This window comes from Helianthus annuus, chromosome 1 (assembly GCF_002127325.2).
Source record: "Helianthus annuus cultivar XRQ/B chromosome 1, HanXRQr2.0-SUNRISE, whole genome shotgun sequence".
In the NCBI taxonomy this organism is placed as follows: domain Eukaryota; kingdom Viridiplantae; phylum Streptophyta; class Magnoliopsida; order Asterales; family Asteraceae; genus Helianthus; species Helianthus annuus.
Genome location: NC_035433.2, coordinates 75027184 through 75038001, shown reverse-complemented (window position 1 = coordinate 75038001; position 10818 = coordinate 75027184).

Below are 10818 nucleotides of genomic sequence, written 5' to 3'. Positions count from 1 at the left end.
TAATTTACGGTGGCACCTGCATCCCACCTTTCCATTTTGTCGTAATTTGACACGAAATCTTTCGTATCTTTCAAACCGCTTATCCGTTTGACCTACCGTTTCTTCCCACATGTTTGTAATTTAATTCTCCATTATATGGAGTTAAGATCAGACATCCGGATTAAATAAAATTGAGACTTTTAAGCCTTCGGCTTATTATCTTTTCAACAATTTTCGACCCGACTATGTGATTATCAAACAAACATGTTTGTTTGACCACCATTCATCATGAACCCTTAAATTCTAATATTGTCAATCATATTAAGTACTGAACATGGGTTTCTACACAATTATTTACCCGTTTTCGTTTAAAATCTTATTTTGACCTGTTAAGGGTATTTACAACCATTTTAGCACGGACGGTGCTCATTTCTCATGTACCTCATAGTTCCACCAATTTGTTATTAGCTAGTCTTCCACCACAACTATGAATGTGGTGGATTTAACGAAATGGACTATTTATTTCGAGTTTAATTCTACGGATGTGTTATTTTTGCGGCAATACACAATTTAAGCATTTAACTCTTGAAAGTTTATGTCTACAACTTTCATGCGCGTCTAAAGGTTACAAGATCGTAAGATAAGTTCCTAAACAACCTTTATAAGTTGTTTGCTCAATTTACCCTTCAAGGGCATTTTAGTCGACATTAGCCCCTCATTTACTACGAGGGGCTTTCATTACTTATTTGACCAAGTTTGTATGTTAACTATAATCGTATGCATACGTACCTGGCTAGGGTCAACATATAGACCCAATTTATACCTTGCTTTTATCATCACACTTAGCGTGGGCGAAATTAACTGAATCGCTAATCGCTCCTGTTAACACAAGACTTGACAATCGCATTAGTCGATATTGTCAAATAGTGTTATCACCACCATTTGACCCGTTCGGCCTATATGCCCAACGTTGCCTATTAAATCAAAAACATGGTTTTTGACTTCTAATTCATACATCCATCCCGTCCCGGATTTCATTACCAAATCCCCTTTTTGCCATAAACATGGTTTTTAATCATCTTTATATGTTCCGATTCGTATCAATCACGTCGGAAATCCATATTTTCAATATTAGCATTATTGCATCTATAACGTATAAAATGAACAAGTAATCTACACAATTATGTAAGTTTCACTTACCTTGCATCCGGGCTACGCCTTTCTTCCATGCTTGCCTTGTTTGACCCGCTTTCACTCCAAGCTTCCACCTAGCTTGTGACGCGTCAAACTATCATCATCGTTTTCAAGGTGGTTAGTTTAATCATACTCTAATACGATTATTCCACCTTATGCATTTCATATCAAAATTGCTATTTATCGTATTATAGGTCAGTTTGACCTTTTTAATAGTCAAATGCCCATTAGTATACTAATTTGCGTTTTCGAGTTGTCAACTAGTTTTAGCACTCATTAACTACTCGGTAGGCGTTATCTTTAGACCTCCGTTTTAGCCAAAGTTCTAATTGCGTTTAACACATTTAGAACTCTCTTTAATCACTTTTTGCATAATAGTCGAAACATCACAACTAGGTGTTTTAACTACAAAATTCTAGTTTCGAGCCTTCTTTGAGGCATTTCAACGAACACCTTAAGGGCAGAATTTTACATGTTTATTTATCATGTCTCTAGCTTATCTCTTACCCCAAATTTCACATAAATCAACCATCTTACAAAGTGGTTAACTTCTATAATTTCTGAATTCACTTCAAAATCGTCAATTTACACTAGATCAACAATCTATTTCCTAGTGTTCATCATGTTAACATAAAACCCACTTATCACAATATAGGGTAATTACCAATTCCCTAGTTTTGACAACAATTCATCAATTTTTCTACTAGGGTTTGTTTCTATACCAAGATATAATCACAATAACACTCATAGATTCAAGATTCATTCCAGAATTTCGATTATGATTGTTCATCATAATCTCAAGGTATCACCAAATCATATATTTCAACATACCTTGTAATCCCCATGATTAGGTGATCACAAATTTGTGTTCATGCAGTGATTTGGCTCTTGATTTGGGCTTCAATTTGATCAAGTTGTGGAAGTTAGGGTTTGAGCTCCCTGAGCTTTCTCCTGGTCGACCTCACACACGCACACACTATGTGTGGTGTGTTTTTATTTTTGTTTTTAGTAAATAAACCTTATTTCCAATTATCCAACTTTGGTCCTTCATGTTTCGTTAGTTATTAAGTTGATTATAACCTACTTATTTACAATCCATATTCCCTTTTATTAACCGGGTCAAGCATTCCTAGTTAGCTTAGCGGATTCGGGAATATTTATGACTAAGTTTAATTTAGGTCCCGTTAACTCGGGCCTTCTAAGCTTTTATTTCCTAAAAGCTTTTATTGACTTTTTGTTTAATATTAGGATTAATTATTTAAATCCTAATATTTACCGGTTAAATTTTACCACTAACGGTATTTTACCCACTCTTTTGTATTAACGAGGTTTAATTACTAAACTCGTTTTCGGGGTGTTACAAGTCTACCCCCCTTAAAGAGGTTTCGTCCTCGAAACCTTTTCTTACATAGTTCATTGAGTTCTAAACTCAATGCGTTTTGACTTGAGTAATTTCTTAAGCATTACTCATACTCTAACCAATTGTTAGTATTACCAGAAAAATTATGGTAATGTCTTTCTGGTTACAGAACCTCTACGTACCTGATACGACATAATGTGACTTGAAATAACGTAATTCCGTTATTTTTACTTGTTTAGTTAACTTAGCGATTTCCATCGCTTTTAGATATTATCGAACTCTTGGTGAATCCGTTACCTTGACCCGTTTAAAGGTCTTTAGTGAAGTCTTTCACTTTTAGCAACAATTTCTTCTGTTTTCAGAATTCATTTATTCGGTTTAGTTATACCGAATCCACTGCTTACAAGCAACCAGATTACTTAAATGACCTTTACCGCTCGCTTGGTTATAATGTGATTCCACTTCACATTGCATTTCTTGACCTTGATCGTGTCACGCATGTTTAATTTATATCAACCTTTCATTTTCAAAAAGATTAGTTTTCGAATATATCGTCTTGCGCCTATCAGCGTCAAGACTTGAACCCTTTATGATTACTATTCAAATTCCTGTCAGAATTTATATTTATAAAAATATTATTTCTTACTAAATCTGAATTTTAGTATAACGTTTTTCTCTTAACTATGTCAATTACTCATGTCAAGGGAATTGACAACCCCTAATTTATTGTTTTTCGTTCTCGTTTTACGCGAGGGATCGTAACAAGTTCCCTCACCTTACGCTATTGACCCGTAGGTTCTTTCACCTAACCTCGTAGGCTATTTTCTTAAGCTTTCGTCTCTTTAAGACGAGGCCCTTATGATCCCTTTGCTTTCGTTCATGACCCGTCGGTCATTTTGGCCCCTCCATTTTTTTTTTCCTTAATTGACTCGTTTGACTCATTTTAGGTGAATTTTCATCACCTATGAATGTCAGACTTCGTTCTTTATTTGACCCGTCCAACTTTGAAATAGTTGAACGCAATTACCTAAATTTATATTTGCGAAGATTCTTATCATCTTTTAGTCATGACTCATATTCCGAGTCTTTTGACTTTCTATTTCGCGTTCCTGTTTCTCAGTCTACGCATGTGTTTAAATCCTTACCTACCAACTGAGTGTTTTACCGAAGTCGTTATTATTGCAACCCTTACGGTATGCATTATGACTTCGTTTCACTTTTATATTCCTACTTCGTTCTCAAATTTGGTGTTTTATAAAATCGGCCTGTTAAGAGTCTTATTTGTATTCTTCGGGTTCGAGTGTAAGTACACTACCTCCCAATGCATATCTACATCACTTTACATGTTTGCATTTTCCGGGTTCGAGTGTAAGTACACCCCCTCCCAATACATGTCTACATCATCTTACATGTTTGCATTTTCCGGGTTCGAGTGTAAGTACACCCCCTCCCAATACATGTCTACATCATCTTACATGTTTGCATTTTCCGGGTTCGAGTGTAAGTACACCCCCTCCCAATACATGTCTACATCATCTTACATGTTTGCATTTTCCGGGTTCGAGTGTAAGTACACCCCCTCCCAATGCATATCTAACTCATCCTACATGTTTACATTCTCCGGGTTCAAGTGTAAGTATCACTCCCTCCCAATATTTGTCTAAATCGTTTTACATGCTTGATGTTTTCTGGGTTCGAGTGTAAATACACTACCTCCCAATACTTGATGTTTTCTGGGTTCGAGTGTAAGTACACTCCCTCCCAATACTTGATGTTTTTCTGGGTTCGAGTGTAAGTACACTCCCTCCCAATACTTGATGTTTTCTGGGTTCGAGTGTAAGTACACTCCCTCCCAATACTTGATGTTTTCTGGGTTCGAGTGTAAGTACACTCCCTCCCAATACTTGATGTTTTCTGGGTTCGAGTGTAAGTACACTCCCTCCCAATACTTGATGTTTTCTGGGTTCGAGTGTAAGTACACTCCCTCCCAATACTTGTCTGAATCATTTTACATGCTTGTTTGTCCCTTCACTCGGGCTCCTTATCCTAATGTAATACGCTCCCGTCACTTGGTTGTGCGTTTACATTGTTACCAAGTATTTTGCTTATCTGATTCATTTGGGCACTTTTTAATTAGTCCCATTCACCCTGCCCTTACTACATCGGATGTAAACGTGTCCGCCATAAGAAGTTCATGGTAACATATGCCGCTACTTACTTGGCCAGAGTAAGCGATTAACACATGACACGCATGACCTTTTTACAGTTTTCACATCACGCCCTATGTAAGTAATACCTCTATCTGTTTTTTCTTGGAAACAATATCCCGGATAGGTTTTCTATTCAGGTCTTTCCAAGTTTTTAATTTTACATATGCAACTTTTAAGTTCCTACTTATTGTTGCATATTACTATTTATGCTATTATTTAAAATGTGCACCTGGTAATGTTTTCCCCGACGGGCGTTCTTTGCCATTAACCTTGTTCGCGGTCATTACGCGATTTAGTCCTCGGTGAGTATGCTCCTCTTATCATACTTCGGACCGTTCCATCATCATATCCACAATTCGTTTGACTCTCGTCGTCTTCAAACGCGAGTGTCCTTCAATTTAAAACATTCACAAAAGTTAGTAACGTCAACCGCAATAATCGCCCGTATTATAATACAAGGCTTTTTCTACTACACGCGTCAACGCGCGTATTTTCGTCAACTATTTCAATCATTTTAATTGGGGTAACGCGTATCACACGATAGCCCTATGTGTTGTTTACAACACTTTAGCATACTAACTATTCACGTAATTGTACTTACCGGATTTGCGATCAAGCCTCGAACCGAACACTATTCTTTGTCAAGAGCATAAGGTTTAAGTCCAAGCATGGTTCCTCCCCACCATACTCGAATCTCTTAAACCAAGGCTCTGATACCAACTTGTAACACCCTAGTTATTTTATATGTAAATACCACAATTAGATGTGTAGTTAAGACCACACATATTATATAAATGCGGGTTTATTTAAAACTTTTACAAACTATAAATTATTCTTCATAACGTGATCGAAGTTCGTTGTTTAAAATTTACAACGTGGCGAAGTGCGGAAGCATGTAACTGTATCGTGTTCGGTTCTTCGTTGAGCTTGATCGTCTTCCGGCTTCCACAAGTACCTACATTTCATAAAAACATGAAATGCTTTAGTCATACGGGATTTAAAACGTATCTAAACAAGTCCGGGAAACAAAACTGATCAAAATACATTTTTGTACAGGGTCCACCGTAAATTACGGTGGACACCGTAATTTACGGTAGTCCTTGTTTTGATTTGTTTCCATCGTAATTCAGGAGTGTTTCACCGTAAACCATTTCAGGTCCACCGTAATTTACGGTGGCACCGTAATTTACGGTGGCACCTGCATCCCACCTTTCCATTTTGCCGTAATTTGACACGAAATCTTTCGTATCTTTCAAACCGCTTATCCGTTTGACCTACCGTTTCTTCCCACATGTTTGTAATTTAATTCTCCATTATATGGAGTTAAGATCAGACATCCGGATTAAATAAAATTGAGACTTTTAAGCCTTCGGCTTATTATCTTTTCAACAATTTTCGACCCGACTATGTGATTATCAAACAAACATGTTTGTTTGACCACCATTCATCATGAACCCTTAAATTCTAATATTGTCAATCATATTAAGTACTGAACATGGGTTTCTACACAATTATTTACCCGTTTTCGTTTAAAATCTTATTTTGACCCGTTAAGGGTATTTACGATCATTTTAGTACGGACGGTGCTCATTTCTCATGTACCTCATAGTTCCACCAATTTGTTATTAGCTAGTCTTCCACCACAACTATGAATGTGGTGGATTTAACGAAATGGACTATTTATTTCGAGTTTAATTCTACGGATGTGTTATTTTTGCGGCAATACACAATTTAAGCATTTAACTCTTGAAAGTTTATGTCTACAACTTTCATGCGCGTCTAAAGGTTACAAGATCGTAAGATAAGTTCCTAAACAACCTTTATAAGTTGTTTGCTCAATTTACCCTTCAAGGGCATTTTAGTCGACATTAGCCCCTCATTTACTACGAGGGGCTTTCATTACTTATTTGACCAAGTTTGTATGTTAACTATAATCGTATGCATACGTACCTGGCTAGGGTCAACATATAGACCCAATTTATACCTTGCTTTTATCATCACACTTAGCGTGGGCGAAATTAACTGAATAGCTAATCGCTCCTGTTAACACAAGACTTGACAATCGCATTAGTCGATATTGTCAAATAGTGTTATCACCACCATTTGACCCGTTCGGCCTATATGCCCAACGTTGCCTATTAAATCAAAAACATGGTTTTTGACTTCTAATTCATACATCCATCCCGTCCCGGATTTCATTACCAAATCCCCTTTTTGCCATAAACATGGTTTTTAATCATCTTTATATGTTCCGATTCGTATCAATCACGTCGGAAATCCATATTTTCAATATTAGCATTATTGCATCTATAACGTATAGAATGAACAAGTAATCTACACAATTATGTAAGTTTCACTTACCTTGCATCCGGGCTACGCCTTTCTTCCATGCTTGCCTTGTTTGACCCGCTTTCACTCCAAGCTTCCACCTAGCTTGTGACGCGTCAAACTATCATCATCGTTTTCAAGGTGGTTAGTTTAATCATACTCTAATACGATTATTCCACCTTATGCATTTCATATCAAAATTGCTATTTATCGTATTATAGGTCAGTTTGACCTTTTTAATAGTCAAATGCCCATTAGTATACTAATTTGCGTTTTCGAGTTGTCAACTAGTTTTAGCACTCATTAACTACTCGGTAGGCGTTATCTTTAGACCTCCGTTTTAGCCAAAGTTCTAATTGCGTTTAACACATTTAGAACTCTCTTTAGTCACTTTTTGCATAATAGTCGAAACATCACAACTAGGTGTTTTAACTACAAAATTCTAGTTTCGAGCCTTCTTTGAGGCATTTCAACGAACACCTTAAGGGCAGAATTTTACATGTTTATTTATCATGTCTCTAGCTTATCTCTTACCCCAAATTTCACATAAATCAACCATCTTACAAAGTGGTTAACTTCTATAATTTCTGAATTCACTTCAAAATCGTCAATTTACACTAGATCAACAATCTATTTCCTAGTGTTCATCATGTTAACATAAAACCCACTTATCACAATATAGGGTAATTACCAATTCCCTAGTTTTGACAACAATTCATCAATTTTTCTACTAGGGTTTGTTTCTATACCAAGATATAATCACAATAACACTCATAGATTCAAGATTCATTCCAGAATTTCGATTATGATTGTTCATCATAATCTCAAGGTATCACCAAATCATATATTTTAACATACCTTGTAATCCCCATGATTAGGTGATCACAAATTTGTGTTCATGCAGTGATTTGGCTCTTGATTTGGGCTTCAATTTGATCAAGTTGTGGAAGTTAGGGTTTAAGCTCCCTGAGCTTTCTCCTGGTCGACCTCACACACGCACACACTATGTGTGGTGTGTTTTTATTTTTGTTTTTAGTAAATAAACCTTATTTCCAATTATCCAACTTTGGTCCTTCATGTTTCGTTAGTTATTAAGTTGATTATAACCTACTTATTTACAATCCATATTCCCTTTTATTAACCGGGTCAAGCATTCCTAGTTAGCTTAGCGGGTTCGGGAATATTTATGACTAAGTTTAATTTAGGTCCCGTTAACTCGGGCCTTCTAAGCTTTTATTTCCTAAAAGCTTTTATTGACTTTTTGTTTAATATTAGGATTAATTATTTAAATCCTAATATTTACCGGTTAAATTTTACCACTAACGGTATTTTACCCACTCTTTTGTATTAACGAGGTTTAATTACTAAACTCGTTTTCGGGGTGTTACAAATTTGTAACAATGCACTTTATTTTCTGTAAAGGGCATTATTTTTGTAACACAAAAAATGTAACAGGAAAAAATGTAACAACACACTTTATTTTTACAATAATCTGAAAAAAATGTAACAAGACACTTTATTTTTACAATAATCTACAAAAGTGTAACAATGCACTTTATTTTATGTAAACGTACATTATTTATGTGACACGGAAAAATGTAACATGCATTTTTTCTTGAACAAATTTTATACAAAAAATTGATAAATCAAGAAATTAAAAACATTCATCTTCTTGAACAAAAAAAAAACAACATATCCAGAAAAAAGTTGCATGTAACAACACACTTTATTTTTACAATAATCTAAAAAAATGTAACAATGCACTTTATTTTATGTAAACGTACATTATTTATGTGACACGAAAAAATGTAACATACATTTTTTCTTGAACAAATTTTACACAAAAAATTGATAAATCAAGAAATTAAAAACATTCATATTCTTGAACAAAAAACAACAAAAAAAAAACATATCCAGAAAAAAGTTGCATGTAACAACACACTTTATTTTGACAATAATCTAAAAAAGTGTAACAATGCACTTTATTTCATGTAAACGTACATTATTTATGTCACACGGAAAAATAACATGCATTTTTTCTTGAACATATTTTACATAAAAAATTGATAAATCAAGAAATTAAAAACATTCATATTCTTGAACAAAAAAACAACATATCCAGAAAAAAGTTGCAGATCTACAAAATACAAAAAATGAAGAACTACAAAATGCAAAAAAAAAAAATGCAAATCTGAAAAAAAAAACTGAAAACAAAAACTGAAAACAAACATACTTATGGACCTGGAGTATCTTCTAGATCTGGAACATCATGTTTAAACATCGAACATCTTTTGGGTCATCTTCAACATCGAACCGCCATCACATCATCTTCAACATCGATCATCTTCAACCGGATCTGGAGGAGAGGATCTTCTAGATTTGGAATATCATGTTCAAACATCGAACATCTGGATGATGATCTTCTAGATCTAGAGCATCTGGATGATGATCTTTTGAACTGGATCATCGTTTTGATTCAGATCATTTTAGATCTGGATGAAGATCTTCAAGAACTGGAAATGAATTAGAAGATAAAGATATAAAGAGAGAGAGAGAGAGAGAGAGAGGGAAAAGTCATAAATAACACATTTTTACACATTTTATACCTTAAATACCTGATTCAATTAAAAACACTTACAAAAAATGTGTAATTTTAGATAAAAAAACATAAAAGAATTTTAAAAAAGTAACAAGATCCATATCTGATTCATCGTCATCTTCGTATCTTATTCATCATCATCATCTTCATATTCATATTCATATTCATATTCATATTCATATTCATATTCATATTCATGTGCGATTTTCTTCAAGATGTTGAATCTGGATCTTATGAAGAGAGAGAGAGAGAGAGAGAGAGAGAGAGAGAAAGACATCGTGGATCTGGACAATCAGTTCTTCGATCTGTATCTTGTGATTTTGGTCGTTCTATATGACATCTTCAACTCTGATTCTTTATTGCAGAAATTGTTTTTCAAAAAAATGTGGAAGGTGTGTTGAAGAAGAGAGATCTGGTTAATAGAGAAAGAAAGAAGTGTCTTGAAGAAGAAAGACATTCAAATAAAAGCTTGGATCAGATGTTTAAAGAAATAAGGACAAAAGAAGAATACTATGCATGCATTAAATGGATATGGATAGATGCAAAAGAGACTTTTGCAGGAACCACCTTATCACTCTTAAATTGTCCACTGTGAATTTCCAATACTACCCTTACTTCACAACTTTTATAATTGATCATTGAATTGATGTGGCGTTCTCCTATCCACACAAGTGAGTTTCCTAGGTTTCTTCAACTGGGGTGAGTTTCTTCATTATAATTAGCCTTATGCCCTACACTAATAATAAAAGTTAAAAAGTGACAAAAAAAACCGATGGCATTATAGCCTAGTGGTATCTTGGTGGTGGGATAAGGCTTATGACCATTAGTCATAGGTTCGATTCCCACAAAGAGGGGTTTTTCCCAGATTTATTGGGTTTCCTCCTGAATTGGTGTATAGGCATTATTGCCTAATGGAGATGGATATGATCAGGTGGTTCTGCTGGTGGCACGATGATATTCCAGTGGTCCGTCAATGATCCAAATTTGCCGTTCAAAAAAAAAGTGACAAAAAAAAGTGTGTGCAGACAATGCAACCAGATCCAGTCCATTTCAACTCGTACTAAAAATTAGGGGTGAGCAAAAGTCGAACCATAACTGAAATTAACCATCGTCCATCACCGATAAAACCGAACAGTTATGGTTAAGTG